The sequence below is a fragment of the Etheostoma cragini genome, chromosome 5, assembly GCF_013103735.1.
Source record: "Etheostoma cragini isolate CJK2018 chromosome 5, CSU_Ecrag_1.0, whole genome shotgun sequence".
Classification (NCBI taxonomy): domain Eukaryota; kingdom Metazoa; phylum Chordata; class Actinopteri; order Perciformes; family Percidae; genus Etheostoma; species Etheostoma cragini.
In genome coordinates this window covers 1,865,685-1,874,367 of record NC_048411.1, presented here as the reverse complement: position 1 = coordinate 1,874,367, position 8,683 = coordinate 1,865,685, and positions in this window count along the sequence as shown.

The window sequence follows — 8,683 nt, the reverse complement described above, 5'->3', positions numbered from 1 at the left end:
ATTTGTATTTGCAGAAAGACTACTATTGTACCATTATTTATTGTAGTTCAGTTCTTGTATGTCACACACACTGGTAACAACTGCTCATAATCGACCTGTACCCCTGAGGGCAGCAGGGTGAAAAGGTGATTTGCAATATTAATTTAAAGAACCTTATCTAGCATTCATTTATGAAACCTAATACCCATTCTAACTATTGGTAATGCCCAGTTTATATTGCCAAGAACAAGGGCTTTAACTCTAAGTCTTGAAACCCATATGAAGCCCCTTCTTTGAATTTTCTGTTGTGAGTTGCCCTGATCTTCATCCTGGCACCTGGTCAAAACAAGGTGCTACAACAGGCATGTCAGAAATAATTAAGTGGAACACCGTGGTTCAAACTGAAGGTGTCTTTTTCTTTTGCCACTTCCCACTCAGACCAGTTCAAACATGTGAGGTCCACTTGTGTTCCGTGGTATTTTTGTGGCCCTGCCAAGTGATGCAGTACGACAATCTGACTTTAATATAAACCCCTCAAGCACAATCCTAATACAAAGAAATGTGAGTGCATTGATGGGGACTGTCTATATATTTTAGGGGTAGTGGGTGTTCCCTGGCTGTGGCCTGCAGCCAGTTGACTCATCCCTTACCATTTATTTTTTTTTCTTTGGACAGTGCATATTCTGGGACCAAAAAAATAACGTGACCAAATGTGTTAACTCGTCCCGAGCTAACAGAAGATTCTGTATCCTGGATTTGCTTGTGTTGATGCTGCACCTCCCACACAAGGACAAGAGTTTCCCTTTTGGATGAGCTTTTGTGACAGATCTGCTCTTCTCTAAGGGAATCATCAGAACACTGTGATGCAGGGACATTTTGATAGGTATTGTATTTGCAGTGCACCACCCACAGTATGCAGCATGCACCATAATGAGTGTCCTACATGTTGGCATTCACTGCTTGTTCTTTACATAGAATATTCTTGTGACATTGTAAATTTTCCCCTGTGCTCATAATACACATACAGACGTCTAATTTTAAAGTTTAAAATGTAGCTTTTAAGAATACTCTTGGCACTGCAAACAGTAAACCCACTTGGGATAAAATAGTAGTGGATGTGGAACTAAATTGAACCCCCCTAAAGCTTTACTGTGTTGCAAAATAGCATTAAGCAGAACTGCGTAGAATTCAGGCATTATTTAGTGGTATAAGTTTCAAGCTGAGTGAGACAGCACACACGTGCATTGAGATTGTATCCACTTTGTTGCGGCATGTATTGAGCATCACTAAAATAACGCAGGAATTCATTCAGAGTACATTTTGGCAGGTCTCTCTGAACACCAGAGCTGGATAGCAGCCCTCTGCCTGTCTGTGATGTCCCCGATAGACCTCCCCACACCTCACCAAGGTAAGCAATTGAAGCTGCTGCCCTCTCAAGCTGATTGAGTAAAGCTCATTATCTTCAACCGTCACAGTGAATCCATTTAATCAGTGCAACAGCTCTCTATACGAACTGTCGCAACTCATCTCGTCCAATTGAATTTCACCTTGACCCTTTTTATCGCTGACAACATTGATGTCGCCGCAGTCTCTTTTAAGCAGATTAACTTAACATTCTCATGGAACCTGCTATGTAATCCTTGCTGTGGCCAGTGTTGATCAACTGATTGCATAGAGTAAATAAAACAAAGAACCTAAGGCAACCCGTTGTCACATTTGGACAGTGGCTGTTAGCGTCTAAAGGGAAAAAAAGGTCTTTGGCGTGTTTGTAGAACGTACTGGGAAGAGCAGCAGCTACATGGAGTTTAGCGAGTAGTATGGAAGGAAACGTAAGCCCACCCATGACCTTTTCCTTAACATAACCGCGTCAAAAGAGACACACATAGTCCAGACCAAGCGCCTTTTAGATAAAACGCAAATGGGACGCCAATTTTATTTTCTCTGCTTCTCTTCCTAGTTGTCAGACTCACAAATCCTTACAGAACTGGTTCAGATTTGTCTAGCACCAGCTCTCAATTTTGCTGTTATAGATTGTCACACTGAGCTCCTCTCTTCTCTTCCTTTCCATCTGTGTGCATCCATGCCCCAGAACTGTTACCAACCTAGCTCTGGGGAGCTTATTCCCCTGTGCCCTTATGTTTTCTGTTGCCCAGCAATTCTTCTTGGTTAGGGTGGCACCTAAATCATGGTTACAGCTGTTGCCGTGGTCCTGCCATGCCCTGTTATGTCCTGGTACGCTCGACAGGGCCCTGTTACACCCTGCTATGCTATGCAGGGTCCTGTTACACCCAGCTATGCTCTGCAGGGCCCTGTTGCACCCTGCTATGCTCTGCAGGGCCTTGTTACACCCTGCTATGCTCTGCAGGGCCCTGTTACACCCTGCTATGCTCTGCAGGGCCCTGTTACACCCTGCTATGCCCTGCAGGGCCTTGTTACACCCTGCTATGCTCTACAGGGGCCTGTTACATTCTGTTATGTTCTGCAGGGTAATGTTAAACCCTGCTATGCTCTGCAGGGCCCTGCTACACCCTGGTACGCTATGCAGGGCCCTGCTACACCCTGTTATACTCTACAGGGCCATGCTAAGTCTTGCTACACCCTGCTATGCTCTACAGGGCCCTGCTACACCATGGACTACTACAACTACTATTTCTAGTCCTAGTTCCATTGTCTTTATTGTGACAATTATTTTCACTGTTCATCGCACCCCCAACCGGCATCGTCAGACACCACACCCCCAGGAGCCTGGTTCTGTCCCAGGTTTCTCCCTAAAAAGTTTTTCCTCACCCCTGTCGCACTAAATGCTTGCTCCTGGGGGAATTACCAGGATTGTGGGTCTTTGTAAAGTGTGGTCTAGATCTACTGTGGTCTAGATCACTCTTTTTATTATTTGATACTATAAGTTGAGTTGAATTGCATTAAAGGAGACCTTTAGCGTCAATAACAACGACAAATGCACCTGACCAAGCGTCTGTATTTTACGAGATGGGAGTGAGAATGTGTTGCCTAAGGAATATGACCTTGGAGGGAATTTTAAATATTTGAAGCATGAATAAAAATTGCCATGAGAGTATTCTTGTTCTCATGTCACGTAGAGAAGCTACAAGTGCGCATATAATTTTAGCTATGGCAATTTTTATTTTGCATTCTCTCTCTGATACATTGTATAAAATGTGTCCATTCTTCCTTTTACCCTGAAAGTGCCAGGCATCCAAGCATCTATCCATCTCTTTCCGAAGGGTTCTCATCATGTCTCCAAGCTATAAGAGATATACTAAGTCTCCAGTGAGTTCTGGGTTTTTCTTAAGGTCTCCTCCCAGTATGATGGGCCCTGAATATGTTCACACCAAGGCATCCATGAAGCATCTTAACCAGATGCCCAAGCCACCTGACCTGGCGTTTTTTTTTAATTGAGAGGAGCAGGACCTTTACCTTGAACAATACCTTACTAACTGAGATACTCCCATATACTTAATGACATAACATGACATCTAGAAATGGAATACATTTTGCGTATTTGTATCCCAGATGTTTCACTGTGTGGCCATATGGTAAGAGTGGGAATGTACAGTAAGTTGACAGTTTCACTTCCAGCCTCCTTGTCACTACCATATGGCTCAACCACAACACCTTCACACCTCCAGTGACTGTTCCCATCTGCCCGCCTGCCTGTCTCAAACTACATCTAGCTCTCTTTCCTGAACAAAAGAAATACTGAGAGACTTAAACTTTACTCCCATAACTCACTCCTAATGCAAGTCCTGAGGGGCAATTGTTATTATGGCCATATATTTAAAGGGCTGACCACCAAAGTGGACGCAATCGTGTTCATAAAAAACACAACTGTAGCAGGGTTTTGTAGACACTGAGAATGGACCAAACTTAGTCCCCATGTAACCATGGTATCCACAATTTAAATCCACAATTGCAATACAGAGTAAATGCCCGGTCAGACCAGAAAGCTTTGAGGACATAGGTTATCCACTTGATCTCACAAAATAGGCCGTGCTACGATGTTTTCATAAATCTAGACATTACAAGGAGGAGCTGAATGTGAAAACACAAATGTCTGATTCAGTTGGTTTAGACATTAACTTTAAATTAAGACTTTACCAGCTCCGTAGTATGTCTGTTTGATGTCTGATTGAGCCCACGTGTGACTAGAGCATGGCATTGACTAGATAATTCCAGCGTTCCTATCATGTGGCTGGCACAACACTGGAAGAATACAAACACCCATGGTGCAATTTACCTAAAATAAAATACCTAAAATAGAAGCATTTCAGACTAAGTAAAGCGCTGTAACGTGAACAGCATGAACTATCGTAGTGCTATAGATCGATAAAATCCGAACAGCAGTTGTATTTAGCCACGACAGTTAAGTTTAGGCACCAAAATGACTCATTAAGATTAGGAAAAATATCGTAGTTTGGATCGGAACACTCCTGATGAACAAAGAAGCCTTTCCTGGGTGGAAGGATTTTAGTTTTTTCCGCTCTCTAGCTTAAAAGCTGTGTGTTTTATGTTGACACCACGTTCTGCTGCTTCATGTTGAGTCTTTCCATTGAATATTGAAGTTCATAAGTAAGTGTATTGGCATGCCAGCCGAGCGGCTTTCTATCCACGGTATCGACAGTGGGATTTAATTCTTTTATTTTGTTGTGCCTGATCAAAAAACTGCTGGGCAATGGCACTGATAATATCCTGTCATGTGCTACATGTTTGAAAGGGCAACTCCACACATATTGTGGAGTTCATACTGTATGAGGAAAATTACTCTCAGTACTTCAGGACATAGGGACTCCTGGTAGCTGCTTAACTACTGTAGCTAATGAGCTACCAGCCAACACAGTCCCACTCACATAAAGCTCTCCGAGCCTCTTTCTATTTTCTCTGTATTAAGTAATTTACCCACCTCTGGCTGAAGAGCTATTATTTAGCAAGAACATACTGTCCCATTAGCATGGTCGCTAATGAAACAATAAAATCTCACAGTTTATTTGGACCATAGACTCCTGACTCCAGTTTGTGGAGCAGTTTGTACTCTGACAGAGAAGCGTGTATCAAAGTGAATAGTGCAACACAGCTAAAAAGCTCTGCTAACTTCCTCTGCTTTGAACTCTCTGGCTCGCTGGTCCTTCAAAAGTCAACGTTGACAAGCCGGCTTGTTTTAGGCCAAAGGGGCAAATTTGCATGTTGAAGTTCACATAAGATTAACTGCAAGGAAAAACACTGATTGCAGAGATTCCAGTGAACTGCATTGTTTTTTGTCTGTAAAATGGTGACGTGACAGGGCCTTTTTTCAGGTGCACTGTTAGTATTCAGGAGACAACACATGTAATGTGATTTGTATTTGTGAATATAACAGTTTAAATGGATGAGCTGCGTCCTTGACCACAGGTACCAGTAAGTTGAAACGCTGCTTTCATAGCATAATGAACAAATAAATATTGATCTGTGGACTAGAGTGCCGCCAAGGGCAAAAAGCAGCCTGTGTTCCCCATCAAGTATCACAGCCTTCCTAGAGGTGGTTGTCCTTGCTTCTCACAGTGACACTGCCTTTACAGGAATGTGCTGAGAACGCGTGGGTGTCAGCTGCCAAGACATTTGTCAAACTAAATCCAAGATTCATTTACACTTTGATAAAGACATTCCCCTGCAGTGCTCAGAATGATGCAAAGAGGCAGCTCAGGTTGCCTTGAAATTCATGCACCAAGATTTAAATTAGGAAAAAAATATGACAGCATTCAGACTTTATTTCATACATTACTGTGATAAATAGCAACCATCTGGCTCGCGAGTCCAAAGAAAGCGATGTGATTGGTGTCATTAAGGTTATGGTTATTTGTAAAGTTACTGATCTACCTTGAAGTATTTATTATTAGAGTACACAGCCTTACGATAAAGAATTGTTGCTGAGCAAATAAAGTAAAAACACATTGGGACATTTGACAACAAAAAAGCGTTAACTTTACTCTTAACTCTATTTTAACATGACATCATACATGAATTGCTACATTTTATAATTGCTAATTTCTGAATCATTTCCTATTGTCTAGAAAACAAAGCACGCTTTTCATTCAATGTACCCTACATTTAAAGCAGGTTGCAGGAAGGCATGTCGTCCTTTGCGCTCCCTGTCTCGTGGTGAGATGCTCTTTATCTGACCAAACAGACGGGGAGCATTAATAGAGAATACATAAAGAAAAGCATCCTCAGATTCCTTGATAGCTGTGGAAGAAATGCCCCCTTTGGGCTTGCTAATGAGTTTAACTTGAGTGCACAATAATTTTTTTCCCCTCTTTGCACTTATTAATTTTATGCAAATAGATATTCACAACAGAGGCCCCCTGTGAATAAGAACACAACATGCTTTCTACAATTCCATTTTGCTGTTATCACATAGAAACATCCGGAGTGTGTTTACTGGCTGTCCATATGTTACTTGGCATGCAGTGCTGTATAGCCAGGAAGCATGAGCTATAGATCGACAGCCAGTTGGTCCTCATAGCTTCCCTGCAGGCTGGCTCAATTCTGCCAAAGCCAAGACTTTACCTTGTGCCAATGACTAGTTTTGACAGAATAGCAGTTGCATTTCCCTTTGACTTAAAGCCCCATTTTTATTTTAAAGCATGTCTCGGTGCTATACAAATACAGTGAAAGTATCAAAACTCTCATCCACTGAGAAATACACACACAACACACAGCTGTGTCTTTAAACAAGCTGTCAGGACCTACAAACGGTTGTCACATCATAGGTATACCATTTATAGGAATAAGTGCCTGTACAGTAATTTACCTGCTGCAATGATGGTGCAGAGACTTGGACAGCGCAGATGCGGAGGACCCAAAAACACTGACCAATCAGAGCAGACTGGGCTTTTTTGGGAGTGGGACTTAAAGAGACATGCTAATATGGGCCGTTTCAGACGTTTCTTTCAACATTAACGCCTGCACACATGTTCTAAAAGAACCCCAAAATACAACCTGAAAATTAGCATGATATGGGAGCTTTAAGAATGTCTCTAACTGGCCGAATCCAGATCGCTACAGGCCCACAGAGCTGAACATGACCCTTCATGGGCTAATAATCACCAGGTCATTTATGCCTCTTAAAAAGGTAAATCAATGTCATTTATTTTACCAGCGTAGATTGTGTCTATCTCTCTTGTAAAGCCTCCGAGCAATAGAGAGGCCGTGGCTCTGGAGGGCAAGATCAATAGCCCAGGAAAGCCATTGGATTTCTCTAAGCCTCAGTGTTGTGCTGGGCTTTTGATTGGTTTGTTTTATGGGTTTAGCTGGAGAAGGGGTTGTAAAATAAAAGCTCCAAGCTGCTAAATATTACAGGGAAAGGCAGAGATAAAGCCATAAAGCTTTAGAGTGCAGATTCTGCTGTGGATGGCAGGTGTCCACTCAGCACCCTGGGGGGTTCACACAGCACCATTCACGCATGAGAAAAAATGAAAGCCATCAGCAACAATCCAGAGGAAATTATATCCATTGAAACTAATGCTATTGATTGCCAAGGAATGTTTTACCACACACACGCATATTTACAATGTTGCCTTAGGCATAAAAACACTGCTGCCCTTGTTGAGTTTGTCCTACAGATAATGACTGTGGTCACAATAGAGGTAGAGCTGTGAGAAGAAGTTATTCCTATGTGTCCTGCTTATGTCTTTCTTTCTCTTTCCTGAGCTATACTTACATTATTCTTTTTCTACATCCCTCATATATGATGCAGTAGACAAGCAGAGCACGTAACTTACCACCAATTTGTGGAGATAGAACAAACTACTACTAGCTCTATTGTCTTGTACACTCATTTATGACTTTGTTCAAAGCTATACAGCACAGTGGCATAAATAATTAATTGATTATTGCAACCGGAGTCTGCGCAGTAGTTTTCCGGGGGTATTGGAGCTGTCAAGCCATCCATGTTTATATACAGTCTATGGCAATTATACACATGTAGTTCAATATCTTAGCTTAGCTGATCTCAACTGGGACCTAAGTTGCTGTCGTGTGGAAACCAAGTTTTCATGAGCTAATAAACACTGTGACACAGCATCTTTAACAAGCTAATGCATTTTTAGAGTGGGATGTACAAATGTACCACCATATTTGTGGAAACACTGGAAATGGATGTGTAATATGTTACGTAATATGTGTAGTATGTTAGAAATAGGGAGAAGCCAGGTGTAATCCTCACTGATACCATGTCTCCTTGTACAAAGGCACGTCCTGACAAGTCCTCCAAGTCATGAAAAGAGATATTTTACCTTTACCAAGTAACTGGGGACTAAAGCTGCAGTTCAGAGTTTTCAACTCCCCCGACTAAAAGAAGAGCTATTATTTATTTAACTTAGTTCACAGCTGGCAGCAGTAGCTGAGTGCAGCACTGAAAGACAATGCCAAACCGCCTCCAGTCTACCAGTTTAGCCTCTTTTGTGTTTAGGGTTAAAGAACAAGATACCAGAGCAAGGCCACAGTGACTTAAATCAGTTTTCAAGCTCAATTCACCACTTTGACGGATAGAGAAACATGCTATTGATTGTTAGGTTTCCTTTTGACTGCACGTTATAAAGATAAAACCCATTTTACCAACTAAATCACCTATTTGACTTCATAATCAAAGGTTTACAGTTTTGAACAGATGATCTCTCTTTTTCCGTCAAAGTTCTAAACCCCTCTTTACCTTACA